Source organism: Carassius carassius, chromosome 26, assembly GCF_963082965.1.
Source record: "Carassius carassius chromosome 26, fCarCar2.1, whole genome shotgun sequence".
In the NCBI taxonomy this organism is placed as follows: domain Eukaryota; kingdom Metazoa; phylum Chordata; class Actinopteri; order Cypriniformes; family Cyprinidae; genus Carassius; species Carassius carassius.
Window position 1 is genome coordinate 16808922 of NC_081780.1, and position 18164 is coordinate 16827085.

The 18164-nt window shown below is 36.3% G+C and overlaps 1 long non-coding RNA gene across 1 annotated transcript in view; it reads right to left on the reverse strand.

The window, feature by feature from the left end:
- Positions 1-14283, reverse strand: part of LOC132106302 (uncharacterized) — a 146397-nt gene extending 132114 nt beyond the window's left edge. Inside the window, exon 1 of the long non-coding RNA XR_009424105.1 lies at positions 14155-14283. This is a non-coding gene — a long non-coding RNA (uncharacterized LOC132106302). The remainder of the gene's footprint in view (positions 1-14154) is intronic.
- Between the last annotated feature and the right edge of the window lie 3881 nt (positions 14284-18164).

The window sequence follows — 18164 nt, forward strand, 5'->3', positions numbered from 1 at the left end:
ACACTTGGCAAATTCTTAGGAATGCAATCTTGCTGTTCATGTTGGTTTCGAAAAAAAAATCAAATATGTTCATACTCATTCATATATATATATATATATATATATATATATATATATATATATGTGTGTGTGTGTGTATAATGAGCTAAATTTATTTAATCTAACATATTGAACACGTGTTCATACTTTACATTCTTTAATATTATATATATATATATATACACATACTTATGCACACACATATACACACACAATGTAACTAAAATAAGTAATTGGTTCAAATTATTTTAAGGGTGAATATTAATATTTGTATTATTCCTTATTCTGAACCTTTTTTTTTAAATATCATAAATTATTCATAAATATTTAGTTTGGAGGAGTTGCAGCACATGACATTTTGCAACCTGATCTAATCTTGCATTGTAATAAAACTTATCTGAAATTTAAATTTTCTGAAATTTAAGAGAAACACATTGACCTTGACACAGTTATAGTATACAGTATAGTCTTTTAAATTGTCCTCTGTTTATTTGCTTCAAACATTGGTTGCACCACACGACTTTAAATTCAAAAGACAAAAGTTTTGTCTCAAAACTAACTCTAATAATAAGTGATTATGCAAAAGTTTTTTCATTATGATATCAGGAATTACACATTTTTTAGTTAAAAGAAATTTTAAATATGCTCATAACCTATTTATAATATATAAGTGACCAAGTTAAAAAGTAGAAAGGGTTGTGGCATTAACCTGAATTACAATGAATTAAATAAAAACATACCAAACCAAGTTAACCAATTTAATATCAAATCTGATGCAGTGACATCCAGGCATTTTATAGTGTCCAAATACTTACTGGGGCCACGTCAACACTCTCTTATTCACCCCGTACAATGATAGAAGAAAACATTTACCATTTCTGAATGATTATATATATATATATATATATATATATATATATATATATATATATATATATATATATAAATAATTCACATACAAAGCAATAATTCAAATCTTAACTGCAAGAGAGAAAAACCACTCAAGCAAGAATAAACACACACTCACGCACAATGACAAAAGCCTATTGTTGAGCCCACAAAACTGAAACAACTGACTCACCCAAAGCACCCAAGGGATGTAGCATTCACTGCTCAATCAATTCAGAGCCTGTGCATCCAATTCAGACAGTCAAACACACACATATAAACACAAACACGCTGTTTTATGAATATACGGTATACAATGTGAGTGGAATAAATGACAGTGTACAATAACCACACACACTCAGTAACTCTTATTTGTATTGACCTCTCTGTGTGTGTGTGTGTGTGTGTGTGTGTGTGTGTGTGTGTGTCTGTGTCTAAGAACTCTGGGAATAGTTGAAGAAACGGCTCTAGAATTACGACAATTCCAGTTACTTATTCTTCCCCAATGAGAGCTTGAAAAGAGGCAAGGGCCTCTTTAAATTATCGGCTCAAACACACATTCACACACCCAGGGTTTGTAGAAAGCCTAATTGAATCACATTGATTTAGAGGTGCATTACAGTTCCCTAGAGCGGTTTAAAGCCACACTTCCAGAACTGTTACTAACCCTACCTCATAGATCATCGTCAAAAACTAACTGACCTGAGCTAAAAAATCATGCAGGTGGATTTCAACTGAAATAAACTCGATTTTTAAATTTTTCCAAGTTAATTGAAGTCTTGTTTTGAAGTCCTGTTAGCACACTATGCAATGCCACAAGTTTTAGATTTTGTCTACCGAATACAGTAAATACAGTTGTGAAACGAGACAGCAAAGTTAAGGTGGGTAGTTTCTTCACAGTGGACATGTAACACTGTCAAATTTGAAAGGTCATATTTGAAGATATGCTGTAAATTCCTGTGTGTGTGTGCATGTTAAATATTTCCACTTGGGTCCAGTGTGATCTCAGCCAAGATTGTGCGAGATATACACTCTCGCAAAAACACCAAACCCTGAAAGCATACTCTCACACACACACACACACACACACACACACACACACTAAAAGCCCTGAGAAATCCATGTTCACACTCACACCCCGTACCACACAGCTGAGAAGATTCATAAACAGCCCTGAAAATATGAAGAACACACATTTCGGGGGAGGGGTTGTTAGTTTCCACACATTAAGGCTTGAAGAGGGCTACGAGGAATAAAAAGCAGGGTGGATGAATAAGAGAAGAGGAAGATCGGATGCACAATTCATTCACCAGTGATTCATTCTCTTGTAATTATAGTTTACCTGTTTAAAAATGTGTCTGTGTGTGCATGAGAGAGAGAGAGAGAAGAGACAGAAGAGAGCACTCCCTATCCTCATTTAAAAAGCTAAATAAATAAATGTGTGTGTGTAGGTCTTCAAGTGTTCTTTTGGCTAATAGGTCACAAATCATTGCTCTGTGTGAGCTTGTGTGTGTGTGTTTCTTGAGAACATGGCTGCAAGGCAGCATGGTTCGGGTGACAGAGAGTTCAGAAATGCAGCGTTGCATTTTTTAACATTTACCTCAGCATTTTCTTACTGCGTGCACACACACATAAAAGTGTTATGGTGGACAGTGTTATGTGCCATGTTCATTTAGTGGAATCTACAATCCAGTAAGAGTGAGTGCTCTATAAATGACAGCTGAGGAAAGAGACAAAATGATGCACAGCAGTTAAGATGTATGGAAAGCTAAGTGACGCATAACGCTTTCTCTCTATTTTAACATCTAAGCCTTCCAACTTTATTTATCTAACTTCTGCAGGAATGTGGGACTTTTCGTTGTTTTGTTTCTCCAGCCAACAATTACAGGAACAATTTCATCAGTGAGGAATTTCTCTAAATTACTTGAAGAGGAGAAATCATAATACGCATAAAAGAAAAAAAGAAATGGGAATAACTTACTCAAGTGCTGACACTATTAACAAAATATCAACACTGCTACATTAACTTCAGCTGGAGTGGCATAGATTTTCACAACAATAAGTGTGTAGCTTGATAAAACCATTGATCTTGATCTCTATTTTTATGTCACATTGTATCATGTTATCAGGCATAACATCACACAACCAAATCAAACACACTTTCTTAAAACATCTTTAGAAGTACTATGTTATTTTAATTTAAGTTTTAACTGGGACAGTTTGATTTAGTGTTCATGAAAAACATGATTCGCCAGCTCAGTAATGTTCACAAGACCCAAATGTCCGTGTCAACAGATAATTCATATGTTATATAAACCCAAATGTCTTTGTCAACAGACTATTCCTTTGTTATGTAATCTTTTAATTCTCTAGAAGATATTAGTTGTGTCCCAAATGATGTATAGAGTCTGATTGCATCTCCTCTTCAGCTGCATAAGGAAAGTAGTAGTGTATGAAACTTTTAAGTTTAATAAGTGCATTATCTGGTTATTTAAAATACACTTCTTGTTGGAAATTTCAGTTTCAGTGTGAACCCACTACTCACTCTATTTATACAAAAAATAGAATAGAATAATGCATAAATACGCAAATTGGGACACAATGTGTCCTCAGTGTAATTCGTCATTTAGCTTGTAGTGCAGCTAAATATGAGTGCATACTCACTTAACTTAGCAACAATCAATTTATTGTAACATATGACAAGCTACAGTTTCCATAATGGAAAAAAAGAAAGAAAGAAAGAAAGAAAGAGAGAGAGTTTGGAGGTAGAGACAGAGATGTATGTCGGGGAGTGAGTTCACGCTTCCCTGCAGCAGTTCTCTGTATCACTCCAACATGCTACAACAAGCCTGACCCAATCCTGGCCTCAAGATCACCTCTCTTTCTCTTAAACTCTGCCTCTCTTCCTTCTCTCTGCCCCCCCTCCCAGCTTCTCGTTTCTATCTATATCCTTCTGTCTGCCTCAGGTGAGCGTTTCATCGGCCCATTTATAGAGACCTGCTAGGAAACCAAACATATTTTTCTCCAAACAGTCATTCAGCTCTAAAAATGATTTACGAACCTTTTAATAATGAACTATGAAAAACACCCATCGGCATTATTATGTCAAGAATTTTGATTTTATCAAAGCCACACAAGACCAACATAAAAGAGACTTTTCCCAAATTCCAGCGAGCTGCCTACTAAAACAGCAGCCATAGTTGCTGTCCTGATGTAAATGTTGGCATGTAAAGTACATTTTTTGCCAGATTCTTAAGCAGCATCATACATGTACTTCACTAAGAATATAATCCAAGAATAAATGTCAAGTATAAATATACTCACATAACGTTCAAAATTAAAAAGAATCAATATTTACACTTATTTAGCTTAGCAACATGCTAGCATCATGCTTTTTCAGTCAGGATATTGTCTTACAAGTCAGCTGCCTGAGTAAGTGGCTAATTTTTAAAGCAGAGCTAGCATCCTTTGTTTACATCTAAAATTCTGTGTAAATCTTCAAAGCGCCAGTGGTAAAAGGGAAAATCAGGGTGAGACGGAACATTTTTAGGTTTGAGTGATTATTAGAGACGCTAACTGTGAGGAGATTTACTACTGCTGTATGGCTAAGTCAGCTAGCATGTTGGACACATCTCTGCTCTCTTCTACTGTGACAAGCTGTAATTACAAAGACAGCCATGACAATGGCTGGCTGCTAGTTATGAGGGAAAGAGTGTGTGAGCCGAGTCACTGAAGAGAAACAAGCACAATAAAAATGTGTAACCCCAAGCTTTGAGCAGAACCTCAGAACAAAAAACAAAACAAAAAAAAAATCTGCCCTTTTTCTCTCCCACCCTCAGCTTTAACACTCAGCTAGTCAGCGCTAAGTCCCTCGGAAAGCTCATTGTTTTAGGGAAAACATTCCCCATCCCCCGCTCCAAAAACACCCCACCTCCACCTCTGCCCCTCAACCTGTTTATCCAGTACACACACAAAAACAGCGTTCGACCGTTAGTGTCAACCACCTGCCTTTTCCTGCTCTGCGGCCTGCAACAGACCGAGAGGAACATTGAAAAAAGAAAGGGCAAGAACAGAAAGAGTAACAGAATGTAAGAAACAGAGCATTAAAACAAACATGCAAGAAATGTGCCCTCTGAATGTTGACAGCAATGCATTCCACATTTCAGCTACTCGCACCTATGCAACCTCATCCATCGGGGGGAAACCGACGGCAGAAATTCAACTTCTCAGTGTAGCAAGACTTCGGTTGCTTCTCGATTTGCATAGTTCTACTATGGACTTGCTTTTGAATGCAAAGTATGCAAACCCGTATTGTGTCATGATGCTGTCATTCAATTGTCTTGATGCCACAGATGCCATTCTTATGTCCAAATTTCCAAAAGAGTGCACTAAGTTGAAGTCACATTGTTTCTTTCACCACATATTAATTCATCTATTAAATCTAAGGTGATTTCTAGATGGTTACATAACAATATGGACTTGTTGGCAGATGACTCTTTAATTCACATTGTCAAATCTCAACTGAAAAAGTGAAATGAAGTCCCTAAATTGTTCCTATGATAGCTTTTAGGATATCAATCAACTGTTAAAACTCTCCGCATCATGAGAATGAGAATCACATCTGGATGTGCTTTAAAGATTCCCTGTGTTATTATCTGTGCCAAGAATAACCCCCATTAAGGTTTCGTTTTCCATGATTCTTAAAGAGCATAGTGATTAACTTTCCTATGCACCACATTTTCATTGTCAAAAGAACATTCACGCTGAAGAATTTCACTGCACAGCATTAGAGGAACTCACATTAGTAAATTGCAATGAACTCAGAAGTTCTAAATATAAATGGTTGAGATAGAATGGCTTAGAATCAGTGTCAGTCAAATTGCTGACTTAGACAGAAAACCCTGCCATGCGATCTTATTGACCAATCAGTACGCCTGCCAATAGATGCTATCAGCCAATTAGAGGAGCAATCCATATGCTACCCATCTAACGGGCACAGCCTGACTCTCCATCTTTAATAAGAGGCAGACCGAAAGTGGAGAAAAGTTCCAGAGCTTGGGATAATTCAATTTCTGTCCACATTCATCTAAATCACATTGAGGTATCAGTATATCAAAGTGGACAGGAGGCGAGTGCTGTCAGTACTAAAGAGCTAAACAGGAGACAAGCCAAGTACGGAAATGCACACACAAACATGTGTTCCTGACATATAACGTTGGGAATTGGGAACTGGATCCATTAAAAACACAACACTTCAACCAAATTTCTGTAAATATTACCATTTAATAAATATGACCCACATTATTCCCTACTATCTGAGCCTGCTGATTCAGCTTAGGTTTTGTGGAAATTACAGTAATGATCTCACCTTGGTCGTGCAACTTCATGCCTATCAATGGTTTTGGCTTAGTTGTTTGCTGCTTATTTTTATTTATTTATTCATTTATTTTAAGGTCCAATTCTCGCTATTAACAAACCATTGACTATGAACTTTGCCTTAAACTCCTAACTTGCTGCTTCTAGTTAGTAATGTAGTTGTTAACTTTAGGTGTTGGATAGGATTAGAATATGGTCATACAGAATATGTGCTTTAGAAGTACTAATAAACAGCCAGTATGTTAATAATAGTCATGCTTATAAGCAACTAGTTAATCGTGGGAACTGGTGCCTATACTTAAGTGCTACCCTTTTAACTTTTGAGAGCTTGAGAGATTGTTTTCAAAGATATTGTTTCCCACTTAAACTCAGAGAAACTAAATCTAAAGTATGGGTTGATAGTTGCTAGATTTTTTTTCTTCCAAAACATATTAATGCTTTCTAAAAGAATTGATATTAGACTCATTAGGGAATTGGAACCGGAGTACTTAAATTCCTCCAAATTCCCATCCCTACTCCCAAACCACGTAGGAATCAAACCATGCAGCATGCAGTATTATAGTGGTTAACCCAAGGCAACCCTGCATTGCCATTTCCTCTCCCAGCAAGGAGTCCCTGACCGAAGCCACTTCTATTGACCTCAACTCCAGCCTCAACTCAAACACTCTAGACAAATGTCAAATTCACTGTCTTACAACTGCCAGTGAATCATCCCACTTCTTCTAAGGACAGCCTAGGCTGTGACATCAGCTTTAATGCAAAACAATGCAAAAATACTCAAAGAACCAGTCGAGACACTGCAGACGCTGCACTCTTGCTCTGTCACATTCCCACTCCCTTTCTCCCATGCGGTCATATCAGGGCAGCATTACCTCAGGAAAAGTCGAGCGCTACAAAAACACACACAGTCTCTGCTGAGCTCCCCGCCTACTAAACAAACACAGGCAGAGATCCCCAAGAGCTCAGGTCGCAGACAAACTCACTCTATCTTTTTCAGTGAGGAAGTGAGAGAGAGTGAGAGTTTGAAGGAGGCAAGGGAAAGCCCTGTGTGAGTAACTTCCGTAATCAATTCTTCAAACTCTCCGCAGTATTTTCAAGGCAGATCTTTGGTAGATGATTCCCCTGATGGGACACTATATTCTGATTGACTGCTGACTGACTACACAAGATGTAGTGGTAGTCACTGGCAAGAGCGCAAAAGGAAATTCTACATTGAAATTCAAAAGTTGGTGCCACTATCTTATGTTGGATGCACATTGAACAATTTTTACTGTATTTTATGGTTGTCGCTTGACAGACTACATGATATGATCCAGATGATATGTTAGGTAAAAGCAATGGCAGTTCAACATAAAAGTGTTCAACATAATATTTTATATCAGACTGTACAAAAGAGAATATAGTCAAGACTTTGGCTGCAGTCATCTGATGAATGGAAATTTCGGACACTGCAAGAACTTCTCTGAAGTCAAGGTGCATCACAAAGGTTATTGATATTCTATTGATCAATCAAGTCAGTTCTTCCCTTCAATAAGAATAATCACTTACAACCACACAAAATTGTTTCAGACTGCAAAATTTGGTTGAAACCATACAGTGTGAACCCTGCTTTAAGGAGCATCTAGCATAGCATAACAGCTTGTAACGGGAGTCTTGTCACATTTAACTTAAAGAATGAAACAAACACCAAGAGGTAGACCAGCAGAACACTGTGATATGGCTGTTATTCTGACTGAGTGGTTGCTAAATGGTTGCTTACCAAACCTACATTTCACCCAGAAATTCTCTTTGGGTTTTTTGTTGTCTTATATTTTAATCTGCTTTTTTGGTCTGACCACCTAGTAAAGTGATAGACAACTCTCCTTGATACACCATTATAATTCTGCTGCAAAGACATGAGGCCAACTAGCAACACATATTTATTTTTTTAGGGTTTACATTAATAAAAAAATAAAAAAAATAATAAAGTGCAACGTGTAAAATGCTAATTGTAAATCAAAAATCATTGACAGAATAATTTTGAACACCATGAGGAGAGTACTCTAAATAAATAGCTGAGACATACGCAAACACACAAATCATGGATGAGCAAAATGACTTCTCATTGTGTATCTTTAAAGAGACTATAAAAAGCATGCCATAGCTATGATGACAACTCAGGACAAGCTGCCAAATGCAACAATTTAAACTCACTCATGCTCAAGACCAATCTGTACCAAGAATCTTTCCTCAGGTGTGTGTATGCAGGGGGTGTGTGTGTTTAGTGGCTGCCAAATGCTAAAACAAAACAAAAAAAATCTTATCAACACCTGTCTCTTTGCTTGCCTTGAGGAAAATAGTATTACTCAGAGGTTGTTCTTTCATTGCGTAGGAGACATAATGGAGCTCTCAGTTGTAGCAAAACTGCTTTCTTGGTGTTAGAAAGAAATGTCACAGGTTTAATAATAAAAAGGTCACAGGCTTAATAAAAAAAAATGCAGAACTTGAATGCACTGCAAGTCTTATTTAAAGGCTGGTCATTTTTTCAGTGTTGAAATACTTTTTTCTTTCCGAGCTATTGTGCAAAAATAACTTTAAGACCATCAAAAATTACTTAGTTTGTTTGAACAGCCTGACATAGCAACACTGGTTTAACCAATGGCATTGAGTTTTGGGCAGAGGCTATGTTTGTCAAACCAATGGGAGTCCTTGAGAATCTGTTGAAAGTCCTTTTTTCAACCCTATTTGGTGACACTAGTTGCACAGAAATTATACACTTCTCTTAATTAAGAGCAATTTTGTCTTGGACAAATTTAACTATACATTTCATTATTTTCATATAAATGCTCTTTGATTTCCTTATATTCATTTTATAAATATTTAGAGAAGAGAAGAGAAGAGAAGAGAAGAGAAGAGAAGAGAAGCTTTTTATAATTTTTCTAAACTGCGTTGACAGGTTCATGCAAATAAGGTGATTTTCGCTGAAAAGACAGTTTTGCCTTTGGCATTTAAGAGTCTTATGTCCGTTAGGATGACTGCTCTAAAAACACAAACCCATACATCAAGTACCATTCTTCCCATTTAATTAAAAACAAATAATGATTTTTTTCCTCTATTCTTTTCCTCTATAAGGTTAAAAGCCTATAAAAAAATCAACCCAGGCTCATTTGGAATGCGTGCCTCTAAATACATTTCGGCAACACTGTTGTTACATACCGTACTACACGGTTTGCGGCAGTTTCAAAGTGAAATGTCCATTGTGTGGCGCTAAAACGTGGGTTCAATATGTGACCCTGGCATGTTTTTGTTACATTGATATAGGCACGTGCTGTGTTTGTATTACATTGCTTCAGGTAGGCCTATGTATTGTGGTGGTCCACAATTCAAATATCCAACGAGTGTCGCTAGAGTTAATCCTGTATCATGTTGAAAATATCCCCTACACCAAACCCAACCCTAAACCTACCTGAAAGTGTTAACAAATGCAGAAGTGATGTAAAAATGCATTTGTTGATGAAGTCATGTTATTTTATCTTGATTTGATTTGAGGATTTGAGCTGTTTTGTTGAACCATAGTTTCACGGAGTTTGTACCTGAGCTCTTCATGAGCTACTGACCAAACCTACTGATTTCGAAAACTCATGCATATTATGCTGTATATGTGACGACAATGTTGAAAAGTATCCGTTTTCAAATCTTGCAGCATATTAAAATTGTCGAATCGAATTCATTACATAATACTGCATAAGTATTTATGCAAAAATTTGACTTTATTAATCAAAACGGTGGAACTGCAAATCATAATTTGTGTGAAAAGGAATTAATGTTGTCAGAGTTTTACTGCCTCTAGTGTTCATTTCAACAGGAAACTGTAGCAATTTGTGTGTAAAGGTATGTTTTTTGAGTTTCGCAGAAATGTAGCTAGAGGCATGTATTTTTCCATTGAACTTATGTTAAAAAAAAAACAATAGTTAATCATAGCACTGATGATAACAGGGTGGAAATTTTTCAGGGGACGGGGGTGTCAAACTTGAAAAAGTGCAAAGTGAATATATTATAGAAGAAAATTTCAACTACATTCCCAAATACTGTTTTGGTAAAGTGTAAGTATAACTTATTTTAGCGAACTGGTTTATTCCGATAAAACGTTAATTGTAAACAAACTGGTTAAAATAAAGAATACATTGTGTATTGCAGGTTTGCAAAGCCCAAATAATTTTATGTGAGTCATTTTGTTCTGGTCTTTTCATGTAAGTGAACCGGTTTAAATAAATATTTTATAAACAACTGCAGTGTTGAGAAGTCCAGTTGATGAGTAGTTAACCAGTTGTTTCAAATTTTCTTTTAAAGTAGCTTGTAGTAGTTTAACTAACTTTTTTTTTTTTTAGCTCAGCACGGAGGGTCAAAAGTTGATTCCTCCACAATGCATTTTTAACACATCAATTCCAGTTTCACCGCCAGACAGTCACTGTTTTGCGAATATGTTTTCGTCTGCTCATCCATTCCGAAGCTTAGATTAGTTTGAAAGAGGATCTGTGTTTAGGGTCACACACATACACACACCTTTCCCTCTCTGGCCTTCAAATCACCCCTCATCTCCAATAAAACTGTGTTCTCTCCCTACCTAAAAATCCCAGAATCCCCTTCAACTCCTCCTCTTCTGTCTTTCTCTCGCTCATCATTCACTCCATCTGTCACTGGTGTCATTTACCTGAACGCCCCCTCTTTCTGCTTTACCAAGTGTGAACTGCTGAACTCTACGTAAGTGTGTGTCTGATTACCGTAATGCCCCATTCTGTCCCTGTCTAGGGATGAACTGGTGAACTTTTAGCACCATGATTCACAGAGCCTTCCAAAGCATGGTTTTCATCGTCCAACCCCACACATGACTAAACTAAGCATCTGAAAGGACTAATAATCACATGATTTAAAAGTTTAAAGATGTTTGGAGGTACCTGAGTGTTCTAGGTGGTTTCTACGTGGTCAAAATAATACAGTAGTCAGCATTTGAAGTGGACCTAAAACCAAAACAATACCCATTCTTGCCTTAGGATAACTTTGATGAACTTTTTTGATCCACTTCAAATGCTGACTAGTGTACATCCCCAACTTTTGATGACATACAAGCCCTAGTTATGGTTCAGTCTTTATTTTAAGCTTGTTTTCACGTTTTGTCATTTAGCAGGTAAGAATCGTATGGTGAGTTAAGTACTTTAAAAGTAATGTTTCACCTGTATGATGCATGATTTGAGGCGTAATTTATACCCGTATTAGTGTGATGTACTCCAAACTTTAATATGAATGTAAACAAAAATGTTAAAATAAGTGATTCATCGAGCACTCTAATATTATAATGTTCAGTTCATTTCATTTTACTCTGTTAATTCAGATGGCTAATTCGAAAACTGACAACCATAATATCATAAAATTAGCTTGTTCTACTCAAATTACACTTTTTTTATATATATATATATATATATATATATACGATTTAGCTAGCATGCATGCACCATTAATAGTAAATAAACAGCTAATGCCTCTGCCAAGAAGTCTTTTAACTGAAAGATGGAACTTTCTTTCCTTTAGTCGCCATATTGCTATGCTGTTTTTCTATGCAGTTACTAAGGTGTTCAAAGTACAACTCTATATTTACACTGCAGGTCTTGATGCCCAGTTCTGATTTGTTGACTATATTTGATTTTTTGACGGCCATCTTACATCTTCTTTTAAAAAGTGACTGATATCTACATTTATATCATACGCTTAGTAATACGTCTCAAGGTAAGCCCGAGTTTACATCATTCACCACTGTCGTTTTTTTTCTTTTTTTCCCCCAATGATGTAAAACTTTGACAGGCAATATCCGATCTGGCCATTCACATGGTAGATACAAATGCACGACTCATTAACATTAACCTCCAAATAGCTTCTTCTATATATTATTGTTTTTTTTCCCCCTCCCTGACTAAGTGTCTCTATTTCTATTTGTGTGTGTGTGTGTGTGTGTGTGTGTGTGTGTGTGTGTGTGTGTGTGTGTGTGTGTGTGTGTGTGTGTGTGTGTGTGTGTAGTCTCGTCGACTGGCCACCCTGCAGCCCCTCAGGCTTCCCGAGTCGAAAGAGAGAGATGATTATCTGTTGTCTGCCATGTTTTGACGGGAGATTATGCTAAAGATTTACGATTGCTGAAAAGACAATGCGGAACACCGCATTCTCAAGTGGCAAAAGAGTGTTGAAAACAAACATACAGACCACAGATAACTGGACAGCGTTCCCGGCGTTTGAAGCAGAGGTTCACGGAGACTGTTCATTACAAAAATCACCACAAACAGCAAAACGACTCCCATTTTTTCTCAACTTGAAGCATGTATGTTCACGTATGACTTGACTACAGCCTTATTAAAATTCTTGGCAAAAGTTCATCGGGCTGCGCCAAGACGCTTCCACAAAAGTGCCAAAGTAAGAATCTGAAATTAAACTGACAGGCTTTGTAATTGAAGTCAATTGTGGTTATATGCCATATGTTTTATAATGTTTTCAGACTGACTGTAAGTCTTTAATTATCTGCGATGATTTCTGTGATGATGATGATAGTTGTGATCATTAGACAGTGTTATAAAGATATAGGCTATCATTTGATTTTTATTTAATCTAATCACTGGGCCACACAGAACGTGCGCTTAAGTTATACATCTGTGTGTTTGCTTAATAATCTAGCTTATGTGATTGTGTTTTCTGCTATCAATAAATGAGTCAGTATAGCCTGTATCTATTAATGTGTTCAAAACTGATATACAAATGCAGTTCACACACTCATGACTTGACAATGCCTCTTCTATAATTAACATGTTTTAATTTCTGAAACAAATTAATTTAGAACACCAACAATGTATTAAAATGGCAGCGGGAAACCAGGCCAGACAGATGTAGATGGTTATTTTTTTTGTCAACACAGACATCTCTTTATATGTGTGGTTAGATTAGCTTGGTTTTTATGTGTGTCTAAATGCATATGTGGTTTACAAATAACTGTTCAAGTATGACAGTAAACAGAATTGAATAGGTAATAGGTCACAGGCCAGAGACATGTGTAAGAGTTCGAGGGTAATGTTTGTGGTTAATGTAAGTAAATATGGAGTGGTTTGTTGGAGACCCACATGAATCCCATGATGTGGTCGTATAACCACTGACATACTTCATTCAGCAGTCACCTGATGCAGAATTATGCCAAGGACCGTTCCAATAAACACAACCTATCATAACCATTCTCAGCGCTGAAATGTCTAGTTAAGCCCTGGTTAGCAGATCTAATCAACACTTTGCATTCAACTGAGCCACCGCTGGCATATTGAGTCTAATAAAAGTGAATTCCACCCTTTAAAACAATGAACAGGAAGGAAATATGTGCCGCTGACATTCAACTGCGCAAATGGTGACTTCTTATGAGTTTAGCTAAATGAATAATGGCATCTGGCCAGACAGGTCATGTTTTGATTTATTGATGTATTTCTTTATTTTTTTCAAACTAAATATTCATGCATGGATAATAAATATAATAAATAAATGTAAATTATCAACATAGATTTTCACTATAATATCAGATACTTTTTAGAAACACTTGAAGGGAACTTAAGCTATTGTAAAAGAAACACTTTTAGTGTTTATTTTTATTCACTTTATTTTATTTAGTTATTTTAGTACATCAAGTTAAAATAATGAGAATGAAAAATGCTGCCTTTGCAATTTTAGATTATTTTATGGCTTCAGTTTTGGTTAACCTTAATAACCCATGTCTACATTATGTTAATGGGACTCCACTAGATGGCTGTTTGTTGGTTTTACCAGTATGATTAATGAAAGATAGAAAGTACATACCTTTTTATGAATGTTTCGCAAACAACTCATAACCACATGAGGGATGGATGGCTTGAAGACCAGTTTTCTTTTCTATGTTGATGTATTTCCCAAACTAGAAGCATGGGTGAAACATAATAGCCATCAAAACATGACTTGCTACTTGCTATTGCTAATGAGCGGCAGGTGGCATTAGTGGGAGGGATCTTCTCAGTCTAAAGAACATTTGATTGGACAAAATGTGTATATATGCCCTTAGTTGGTCCATTGTTGGTCCCAGTTAAAGACTGGATTTGAAGTATATTAATATTGGATTTGAAATGTAAAGTGTATTGTAGGCCTATATATAAGAATATTGTGTATTTAGTACAACTTTATTTGTCATGTTTCAGGACACCAGCTTATGCAAAGCTAATATGCAAACATGGATTAACAGCAACAAAATAGTTTAAATTTATATGGTCTTTAAGTCAGACTAGTAGTGTCACAAGATGAATTTGGAAAAAAAGTGTCAAAAAATGGAAGTAAGCATTCATTCAAATTTGGCAGTCCAAACCCTTTTTCCTGGTAGTTAGTGGAGTTCCCTTTTAGGTTCTTGTTTACACCTAATTGATGCCCTTTTATAGTATAATAATGAGAGGAGTTTCTTCCAACACAGGCATTATTTGGATGATGAGATTGTGCTAAAATGGTCTAGAGTTAAAACATGTTTGAGCTTATGTTAAGACTGCAGGTTCAAACCTCAAGGAAGTCAAACACAAGGTAGGTGTTTAAACATACAGCTTTCATAATAAAAGTTATGTCAGCTGCAGGTAACTGCCTCTCGGGTGATTGTTCCCATGGCAATGACAAAGTTTACCTCATTTTTTTCCCGGGTTAACGGAATACTATTTCAGTCATACTGAGTGTGTTAGCCAAACACTGGAAGATAACCAAAAAGTCCCATGTTGGGTTGCAAAGCAATGTTTTTTTATTATTATTATTATTATTTGGATGTATTTTGTCCTATCTGCCTACCACTGCTTTTATAAAAAAAAAAATAATGTTTTTTTTTTTATATATATATACCATTCATGGAATTCAGTATATGGCATAAAACAGCTGCAAAACAGGCTCAATAGCATTTTCCAATGATCCAATCTTGGTTATTTGCTGTCCCAATAAACTTCACCAGTTCAACATGAGTTGAGACAAATTACAAAAAAAAAAAAAAACAATAATAAACGAAACACCTTATTAAAGATGTACGTCCCTGCTGAGGGTAAAAAAAACTGCTGAAATTGGCCTAAGCTAGTTGGCTGGATTTAGTTGGTTTTTTAGTCTGGACATAGCAGGCTGGTTTTAGAGGGGGTTTGACCCGCTGCTTTAGCCAATCAGGCTGAGAAACCAGTTAAAACTTGCTCAGCCAGTCTGGTAGACCAGCTAAAACCAGCAACTTCCAGCTTAAACCAGCTAAGACAAGCCAACAGCTTAGGCTAGTTTTAGCTGGTTTTTAGTGCATAGAATATTATCAATTTCAATATATATATATTTTTACATTTTAGCATTGTTATACACTTGAACTCACTAGACTATCAATAAACAGTAAATAATATTAATAATACTAATAATAATTCAAATAATCCAAAAAGCTAGTTAGCTAGCGAATGTCAGCAACTGCTGTCAATAGACAAAGCTGACATTTAACCAAAAAAGAAAAAGTACTTAGGCTGTAAATAGGCGAATCATGCCATCATAATTCCCTACTCGCTGCATCATTTGACTCAGAAGTGTCAAACCGAAGTCACCACAAAAGCTTCATTTCAAATAAACCCAAAGGTGCGCTTGCTTTTTCTGCAGTGTCATGATATTTTGTCTACTGGGGATCCGTTAGTTGGCATGCTAATGTGAGGGAACTAGTTTAATTGACTAAAAACTAAACTAAAACTAATGGAACAAACCTTAAATGATGTGTTTTTGGACCAAACATAATTGAGCTTTCTTTAGGGATGGTTTAATTATCTCCTTAAAAGTAATTAGCATCTCGCTAATTCAAGATCACCCATTTTCCATATTGAGTTACAGTTACAGATCACAGTGTTAATGCACAAAATGCCACAAGTATGAGAGACGTGATTTAAATATAGAAAAAGAGTTATACTGGTGAGTAGAACAGCTAAAGTTAGTCCAGTAAACTGATGCATTGACTGCTGTGTGGTGTAGTCAAAGCGGAAGCTAGCAAAGTGAGATTACGATATGATTTTTGATAAGACCTGATGATTTAACACGCAAAAAGTGTTGCCTCAGACATTGCACTCTCAGACTCCCAGAAGGAGTCGGCGTAAAACTCTAACTTCTCTTTCTTTCTTTCACTCTTTCTCTCTCTCTCTCTCTCTCTCTCTCTCTCTCTATCTGCCTTTTCATGTCTGGTTCATTATGGCCATTACAACAGTAATGAGCAGTAAAGGGCAGCAAAGGGCAGCGAGACACTCCAACATGTTCATATTTGCAAAACCGAATGCAAGTGTTTTACGCTAACAGAAAAGCTCTTTGTTTTTCATACACTGTAGTAGTGGAAAGTTTTGTTTTGTAAGTAGTACAAAAGTAGTAGTTTTGTAGTTAACTGTATGTGAGTGTGTAAATACGTTTTTCATCTGCTCTCTACTATATCTGTAAGTGTGGGACCTTAGTGTGGGGTCAGTTCCTCTTTTTTAGAACTTTTCGCAGAGAAAGTTTCTTAGCTTGCTAATGTGCCATCAGCACAAGCTGCATGCAAATGTACGAAACCACAACAGCAACTAAAAACAAAACAGCTCCTCTATATTCACTTTGTTAAGAAAAAGAAACATGCAAATTAATCATGCAGTGTTGGGTGACAACTGATCTGTGTTCAATTTAGCATGATGCTAATATAAAACAAGCATTTGTGTTTGTTTTCTATGTTCACTTGCAGGATTGGAAATTTTAACCATGATGAAACGTTTCTGCTGTCATGCGGGTAATGCATAATGAGAATTAGCCTTAGGTAAATGATGAATGTTTCTTTGAAACTTAGCATAACATGGGAAATCTATTAAAGATCGAGTACTATTAAACATATGTATTGTTCGTATTACATATAATCTTTAAGTTAACAGTTCTTCTACAAATTGAACGCTTTATAATCAAACAAAAGCCCCCAGGGCAGGTCCTTTCTTACGACCCATAAAAACTAATGGAGTGAAGACCATGGCTAGCTACAATGGAACAGTAAGCAATGACCCTGCAAACCCACAATGAACCACTGATCAAAGTCAGCCCCCCCAAAAAAAAGATTTCCTGCATGTGTAACGACTGCTTTTGAACATTTTTAATGTTCTTTCGTTGTCTCCTATTGACTTTGCAGACCTACACTCTAGCCCCAAATTGCGATTGTAGTATTTTGGATTATTCTGCTTCGGTTTTTGGTTTGTAAACACTTAACGTCCAAAACTTTGTCAAGATCCAAATTGTAGTGTAAACTTACCCTTGAGATGCCAACTTAAGCCTAATCGCACCACAGAAACGTTTAACCACTTTTTTGCAGACTTATTAGTTTCTTTTCTACATTTACTGTGTATTAGCAGCCACAGGCCGAGGGTATTTTCTGCTGTGGTACCTTTTACAATAGTCTACCCATAAGGCTATGTTCCAGTTGCCTTTTCTTTTTTTTTCTTTTAATAGTCTTTAACTCTAAAACTAAGATTGCATTGTTAATTTCATTGCCATATTCATCACATTCCTACACTACAGTTTGCTTTTTCAGAGAAATTCACAATTATGTAATGATGTATCACATCTTTGATTAATCATGGATCTAACTTGTTATTGTAAGGTGCTGCTGTCCCAAGGTATTTTAAACTTTTTTTATGTCTTCAAAACGTAAAGACACAAAAAACAATTTTCCTTTCAACATAATTTAGACGGAAGGCGTCCCTCCGATCTCCTGACTGCCAATACTCTTATTTGTGCCCTAACATGTGTCTCATGTGCTTAGCATGCTAACAGCAGTGTTGATGGAATGTCATACTCAC